The sequence below is a fragment of the Athene cunicularia genome, assembly GCF_003259725.1.
Source record: "Athene cunicularia isolate RWA chromosome Z unlocalized genomic scaffold, athCun1 chrZ_part5, whole genome shotgun sequence".
Classification (NCBI taxonomy): domain Eukaryota; kingdom Metazoa; phylum Chordata; class Aves; order Strigiformes; family Strigidae; genus Athene; species Athene cunicularia.
Genome location: NW_020799146.1, coordinates 328,191 through 335,888, shown reverse-complemented (window position 1 = coordinate 335,888; position 7,698 = coordinate 328,191).

Sequence of the window (7,698 nt, the reverse complement as noted above, 5' to 3'; positions counted from 1 at the left end):
TATCTCAGCCACTGGGTACATCTAAAAGGTCACACAATACCCCAGCCCCTTGTGGCATTTCTGGTACGCATAAACATCTTTCTTGATGTGAACCTGTTTCCCTCTCAGGACTGTTTTACTCTCACCCCCAAGGTCATAATGCGCCCCAACTTATCTCCTTGTTCTCACAACAGTCTCTGCTAGCACTGCTGAGCCCTGAATCTCCTTCCTTATTAGTATAACTGTACCCTGGGTTTTTTCCTCTGTTTACCTCAGGTGGCTGTGACCGACTTCTGCAGGGAGCTATGGCCGACCAGCTCCTGCAGGGAGCTATGGCCTTGCTCTCTGCAAGCCGTTCTCCAACAACGAGCAAGAGCAAAGCCCTTGGTGCCATCGTGTGCCGGTGCCATGGCAGACACTCCCGGCAGAGCAGATGCGGATCGTGCAGGGTGTCCGCACACCAGGAGGGAGGGGGCTGTGCCCCGCAGGGTGCCGGGGCAGCTGGCAGGGACGTGGTCGTGTGGGTGCGCAGAGCCTTTGCCGCCAGCTCCGGGCTGACTGTGCACGGGGCAGGACCTGGAGGCAGCCATGACCCAGCGGAATGCGCTGAGGGTCGCTGGGGACGGGGCTGAGGCCGGGAACAGCCCGGCTGCGGGGTCTGGTGGGTGCCATGGAAAATCTGGGCCTCCTGCCTGGACTGCCTGCCAGGTTTAAATAGTTTAACCTGTTCTGTCCATCCCAAGCGGATGTTTTGGAGGAGGCAGAGGGTCTTGGGGTGGTTGGGAGGAGAAGGGACGTGCTGGGTCAGAGCTGTCGAATCCCCGCGGCGTTGGGCCCCGGCAGCTGCACCCCCTGCCTGGGCTGGCCTTTACCCACAAGCAGCAAGGAGCCTGCATGCAAAGCCCCTTCCTGACAGTATAGATGATGAATAGGGTTGGTTTTTCTCTAGGAAAATCCTGTGAGAGTGCCAATGGCCGAAGCGGGGTACCCTGTCTGCCACGGGGCTGGCGGGGCACGGCTGGAAGCCTGGTCAGGGTGCACGGCCTGCGGGTCCCGGCGTCTAAAGGGACCCAAGACTGTCTGTGCCACCCTCTCCTTATGGTGTTAGCTCCGAGTATCAGCATTTTCAGTGATGCTTTAGGGACTCAGTGCCCTTCTCACTGGGATCATTGTGAACCAGCACCTCCCGGTGCAAAGCAGCTGCCCCCTCCCTGACGTGCTGCTACAGGAGTTTTCCTCGTTACTCTGCTCTGGGAAGGCGAATCAGTGCTCACGTGTCTTTACTTTGCTGACTTTTCATTTCAGGACAGACTTCTTCCACCCTGGAGGGGCACAAGCACTGCGGATCTCCAAGAATACAGAATTGTATGAGAATTTGCCGGAAACTGGAATGCCCCGTTGGGCGCCACTTCATGTTTTCCATCTATAAATGGTTTTGGATATCAGAGCTCCATAAAAATAAACATTCTGCCAGCTGAATTTCTGCACCGGGCTGCTTTACCTGCTGCTCTGCTGATGGCAACTGAAATATTTTCCTATGCAGCTTACTAAAGAGGAATAAAAATGAATGTAAATAAAAGCTTTTAAGGGAGCTAAAGTCAACATCCGAGGTAAAAGTTCTCTCCATGTAAAAGCATGTTTCAGAAACATAATCGACATGATTGGTAGAAATTCTCAGTGTCGCCCTGGCATTCACCTGGAACGTGCTGGAAAGTTTAACATGATTTCTTTTTATTGTGTTTTGATTTCTTGTTCAGATATAATGGATAGGAAGAACAAGCAGTTTCCTCTTAACAGCTAATTCTTCAACGCACCACAGACTTTCAACTAACTATCTGTCCCCTTTGTTCTCTTGAAAGCAAACCTCTGTAGAAAAGCGCAAATTTAGTTTTCACATATTCTGTCACGATGATGAGCAATTCACTGCTTACAGCTTTTGGTTGAATTACTTCCATGGAATTCTCAGCAGGTTTAGCAAGAACGGCTCCTCCTCACTCGCTGCGGTGCTGGAGGGGGTTCGGTTTTGCTCAGCGGCCCAGCAGCAGCAGCATCGCCCATTGCTGGCGGTGGCCAGGGCCCAGCAGGGACAGGGAAGGGATCTGAGCCCTGGGCTCGGCACTGGGGAGGCCGCCCCTTGATTCCTGGGTTCAGTTTTGGGCCCCTCACCCCAAAAAGGCCATTGAATGACTCGAGTGTGGCCAGAGAAGGGCAACGGAGCTGGGGCAGGGTCTGGAGCACAGGTCTGCTGGGGAGCGGCTGGGGGAACTGGGGGGGTTCAGTCTGGAGAAGAGGAGGCTGAGGGGAGACCTCCTGGCCCTCGGCAACTCCCTGCCAGGAGGGCGCAGAGAGGGGGGATGAGTCTCTGGAGCCAAGGCCCCAGCGCCAGGCCCCGAGGGAATGGCCTCAAGCTGCCCAGGGCAGGGTCAGGCTGGCTCTGAGGAAGGATTTCTGCAGAAGGGGCTGTTGGCAGAAGTGCAGAAGGGGCTGTTGGGCGTTGGAATGGGCTGCCCAGGGCAGGGGGGAGTCCCCGGGATCCCTGGAGGGGTTGAAGAGTCGGGCTGAGCCAGTGCTGAGGGGTCTGGGGGAGTTGGGAAGGGTCAGAGGGAGGGTCATGGTCGGGCTGGAGGAGCTGCAAGGGCTTTGCCAGCCGAGATGATTCTGGGATTCTGTGACATGGTCCCACGCTGCTGGGAGGGGGAAGACACCCAGCTTGGCCCCAGGCAGGGCTCTGGGTAGACCCTGCTCCCTCTGCCTCTGTGACCAGGCCCAGTGAGCACCGTGGCAGCAGCGCCGAGCACCAGAACCATCCCCGCTGCCTCCTGTGCTCGCGGCAGAGAGGGGACCGGGCTGTGGGGCTCTGCCTCCCTCCAATGCCAGCTGCAGGTGTCAGGGCTGGTGTTAATGAGCGCGGGCTGCTGACAAACATCAGCCTTGGTCTGAGGTTCAGATGGGCGCAGTTTATCGTTTTTCTGAACGCGTGGTGTCCCCAGGGCCAGCTGGAGTGGGGCCGAGCGTGGTGCCTGCAGCTGCCGCACGCAGACACGTGCACCGAGCAAGTCCGGCCTCGGCGCCTCTCACTAGCGAGCGCTCGGACCCTCCAGTCTCCCCGGTACCCTCCTCTCTGAGGCTGGGCTCACAAGCCACCCTGTCCTCCTTGCTGGCCAGCACAGCTTTACGTTGGTCGGGTGGCGACGGCCCTCGCTGGCATGTGCCCAGGCACTGCATCTCTCCGGGCGCTGCCCCCCGGCATGCAGCCCCCCCGACCCCCACACAGGCGGACAGAGCCCCTGACCCAGGAAAACCATTGGGCACTGCGTTTCACATTGCCGTTTGACATCACGAGCTCATGTCAGAGCCTGCAGAGTGTGACTCCGCTCTCACAAGTGTCATGGGCCCGCGGCGGGCAGCACCGGGAGTCACAGCGGGCACCCGAGTGGTGGGAGAGGGGAGCAGGAGCGGGCGGCTGCAGGGGGCCGGGGAAATTTCATCCGGCTGTGGGAGAGCTGGCGGAGCAGCTCCTCCACCGTCCTGCCCCGGGACGGGCTCGCCGGCGCAGAGACACGTGGCGTCCGCTGAGCCCACAGCTTTCCCTTTTTATTTCATTTTTTTTCAGGTCCTTCTGAATTCGGGGGCTTCCTTAATGCACTTGCTAGGACTCTGTTTTCAACATTCCCGGTGTGTAATTACAACCTGCGTTTTGCCTCTGGGAACGTCAGTGCAGGCACGTACGTGGTGGCTGCAAAAGTGCCCCTTGAAGGGCAAAATGATCTGATTCTCTGGTCTTCAAGGCTTTGAGTCGAGACAGAAGTGAACAAAAACCGACCAGTGTGTATGAAAGTTTTATCTTCTAGCAGAGGGCAAGCAGGCCCTGGCAAGAGTCAGAAACTCAGCCCTGGCACACAGTACTGGTAACTGGTACTTTTCTCTGACCTCACCGTAAACAGCTTTCAAAACAAAAATGTGTTTGCTGCTGCTGGATTCTACAATACCTTCACAAAAGCATCAGATAAGTAACTGTTGCAGAACGTGCTGTTAATATGATTAAGGGATGAGCTTGAATTGAAAACTATTTCATTTTTTTCCCCGAGGACACCAATGGACTCCACTAACCCCGGCTGTGTCTGACCCCATCGCCTCTCACCGGGCCTGATCCTGACTGTTACCTGCAGGCCGATGTCCCGGCTGGGCCTTGGCCTGTCCCTGTCCCCGTGGAGGTGTCCAGTGCCCCGGGCTGGGGCTGTCCCAGTGCCCCCCAGCTATCCCACTCCTGGCTGGGTGGGGAGGTGGGCACTGGGCACCGGGGCAGCTACTGGAACAGTGTAAAACACATGTTTGGAGAAAGACCTCAGGTCCGGTGCCTTTCCTCAGAGTGCTTCCAGGAAACAAAATTCTGTATTTCTAGAATAAGCATCAGAAAGATGAGAGGATTTGGGTTTGGTGCTGACTACAGTGGCATTTTATGCTCACACAAACCCATTCTTGCCAAATTTGACCTTGAGAGGAAGTTTCATGTGTGGTGCCGTGGGCCAATGGCCTGTCCCCGCAGACTCGTGCCCCCGGGGCCACCGCTGCTCTGGGGACGCAGCAGGAGCGGGCAGCAGCCCCTGCAGCCCCCCTGACCAGTTCCCCCCGTGCCGCCAGTCCTCGAGCCCAGTCTGGGCCATTGGTCTATCTGTGGGGCTGCCTCGTGACGGAGGCCTGACGGTGGGTCTTGGTGTGGTTTGTGCTGCTCCGGTTGGCATCAGCATGGACGGGAACACAAACCAGCACAAACCCTCCCACCCAACTCACGACAGCAGCGCTCACCGCGAGCCTCACCCAGCGGGCTGGTGTCTCCTCCAGGGCTCCCCGTGCCGCCTCTCTAGCCCAGGAGTTCTGCGCGCAGGGGAGGTCGTCAGGACCCAGAGAGGCTTCTGCCGAGCTCGGCCTGGCAGCTGCCACCGCTTCGGGACAGCGCTGCAGCACAGGGGTTCAGGCGCGGCAAAGGATTTCTGAACGCCGCGCGGCACAGGAGGAGCAAGGCCACGTCTGCCTTCATCTGGTTTGTCTCTCCCGGAAGACACAGCCCTTGTCAGAACTTTTACTTCATCTTGTCCAGGTGGGGAATTGGCTCGGCTCCGTTTCGGACGTGCCGCGGGGTGGTTTGCTGCTCCAGAGAGGCCGACAGCATTCCCTGCAGCGGCACTTACGCGTGAACCGCCGTTCTCACCCTCGCACCCTTCCTCTCCCAGGCAAACCGAGCCCTGCTGCTGCCTCTGCTGCTGCCTGCTTTGTGGAGTGACAAACTGCACCTGCCGCACACCTGAACCTGGCCCCGACTGCTCACTCCTCCCTGAACAGCCCACCGTCGGTGTGCCAGGGACTCACGAGAGGAGAGGGCCTCAGCAGAGTCCTGACGCTCAGATGTGGCCCGGGGACGAGGGCCTGGCTCCCCTCGTCCACCCTGTTGCTGGTCTGTGAGCTCCAAGCTGCCATTCACTTGGCTTGGAGGGCTGCACTCCCTGCCTGGGGAAAGTCCCCTCTTCTTCCACAGCTTTCCGAGGTGCTCAGGGATCAAGGAGGGATCTTTCTGCAGCCCAGAACTGGGCTCCACAGCCACAGGGAGCTGCAGGATTGGGACCAACCCTGTCTCCTTCCTGCCTGACACTGCCTGTGCCGCAGACACCACCTTCCCACTGTGATTTGCCCAAACCCCCCAGAGGTCACTGTCCGAGTGTCCTTTCTCCCACACTGAGGTGCTGTCCGCACCCCTGCAGTGCCCTTCCCCTCCCCACTTGGCTGCCCGCTGGTGAGCGGGCAAATGGCTGCACAAACCCTGCAAGGAGAAAGAGGCACGACAGAGTCTGCGGGGAAATCCGTGCGGGCTGCAGAGAGGGAGATTTGCCGCACGGAGAGAGTCTGGGTCCCCCTGAGTCTTTCAGATCGCAGGTGGAGGCCATCATTCCTCCACCACAACCTTGGTGTGCTTAAAAAAGAACAAGGAAGAAAGAGGGAGTTTTTTTCATATGTGTAAACTGGCAATGTATGGTGCAAATGCCAGTAGGTGGCACCCAAGAATGTGCAGCATTGTTCCCAGCCTTTGTGCAAGCCTGGCCACTGGCTCACCAGAGATGTCTTCTGCCTCTGCTCTCCCCGGAGCACCGGGGAAGCCTGGAGGGCTCTGCTGCTCGGGAGGGCCCTGGGCAAGAGAGATGCCGATTTCCCTTTGCTTCTTTTCAAAGTGTGTTTCTGAGCGTTGTAGGAAACATCACGAAGGAATCGAGAATTCGTCTCAGCAGTGTTACTCGTTAATAAGGTGTCCACGACAGGGAGCTGGTTTCTGTTGCTTGTTACTTTCCAAGATGTCAGTCCTGAGAGGTGAAACGGCTTCCCCCGGTGTTCCTCTGAGAATTTGCAGCTGGAAGGAGCTGCATGGTCCAAGAGTGTCGCTAAAGAAAGTCACAGGAGTCTTGGCCATGCTGAGAACTTTGTGTGATGTTCCTTCCAGTCTGGAACAAGGTGAGAAGGTGACTGAAGAATGCAAGTTGATTAAAAGCACACAGGCAATCATCTTGTTTTTAAGAGCTTAATATTGCAATCTTGTCGAATGCTGTTTTCCCCCGGACTCATTGAGTGAGATGGGTTGTACGCGTCCCTGGTTACCAGCGCTCAGTGAAGTGATCTCTGACCCACCGCAGGCTGTTTCCTGATAATCACACTCTTCGTCCAGCAGCTGCAACCGGTGGTATTTTTTGTGTTGGGTGTCTGGGCCTGCGAACACCGGTTTCAGTTGTTCTGATGCAGCAAAAAACATAAACCTGGAGGTGATGAACCACTCCTCCTCCTTGAAGATCAAAGGTCGACCTGCCCCACTGTGCCAGGCAGGAGCAGGCAGCGCTGCCTGCAACCGTGCTGTGGGCTGCAGCTGCAGGAGGGCCGAGATGGTTAAGGAAATGCAAGGAGGCAGAGGGAGAGGAAGGAATCATGGAATCACAGAATCACGCAGGTTGGAAAAGCCCCTGCAGCTCCTCCAGCCCCACCATGACCCTCCCCCTGACCCTTCCCAGCTCCCCCAGACCCCTCAGCGCTGGCTCAGCCCGACTCTTCAACCCCTCCAGGGATCCCGGGGACTCCCCCCTGCCCTGGGCAGCCCATTCCATTGCCCAACAGCCCCTTCTGCACAGAAATCCTTCCTCAGAGCCAGCCTGACCCTGCCCTGGGCAGCTTGAGGCCATTCCCTCGGGGCCTGGCGCTGGGGCCTTGGCTCCAGAGACTCATCCCCCCTCTCTGCCCCCTCCTGGCAGGGAGTTGCCGAGGGCCAGGAGGTCTCCCCTCAGCCTCCTCTGCTCCAGACTGAACCCCCCCAGTTCCCCCAGCCGCTCCCCAGCAGACCTGTGCTCCAGACCCTGCCCCAGCTCCGTTGCCCTTCTCTGGCCACGCTCGAGTCATTCAATGGCCTTTTTGGGGTGAGGGGCCCAAAACTGAACCCAGGAACCAAGGGGCGACCTCATCAGTACTGAGTACCATGTTTTTAGCCAGCTTGGATAGCCAGACCCAAAGAGTTGTGGTGAGCGGAGTTAAATCCATTTGGTAGGTGGTCATTTGTGTCCCCAGAGCTCCTTTTTTTTTTGAAATGAGAGGTTGAAGAAGAACAGCTGAGCCAGCACAAGGAAGAGGTGGCAGACTGCAACTGCAGTTGCCATTTTCCCATCTTGCCTCCCATTCCAGTGTCAGAAAGCT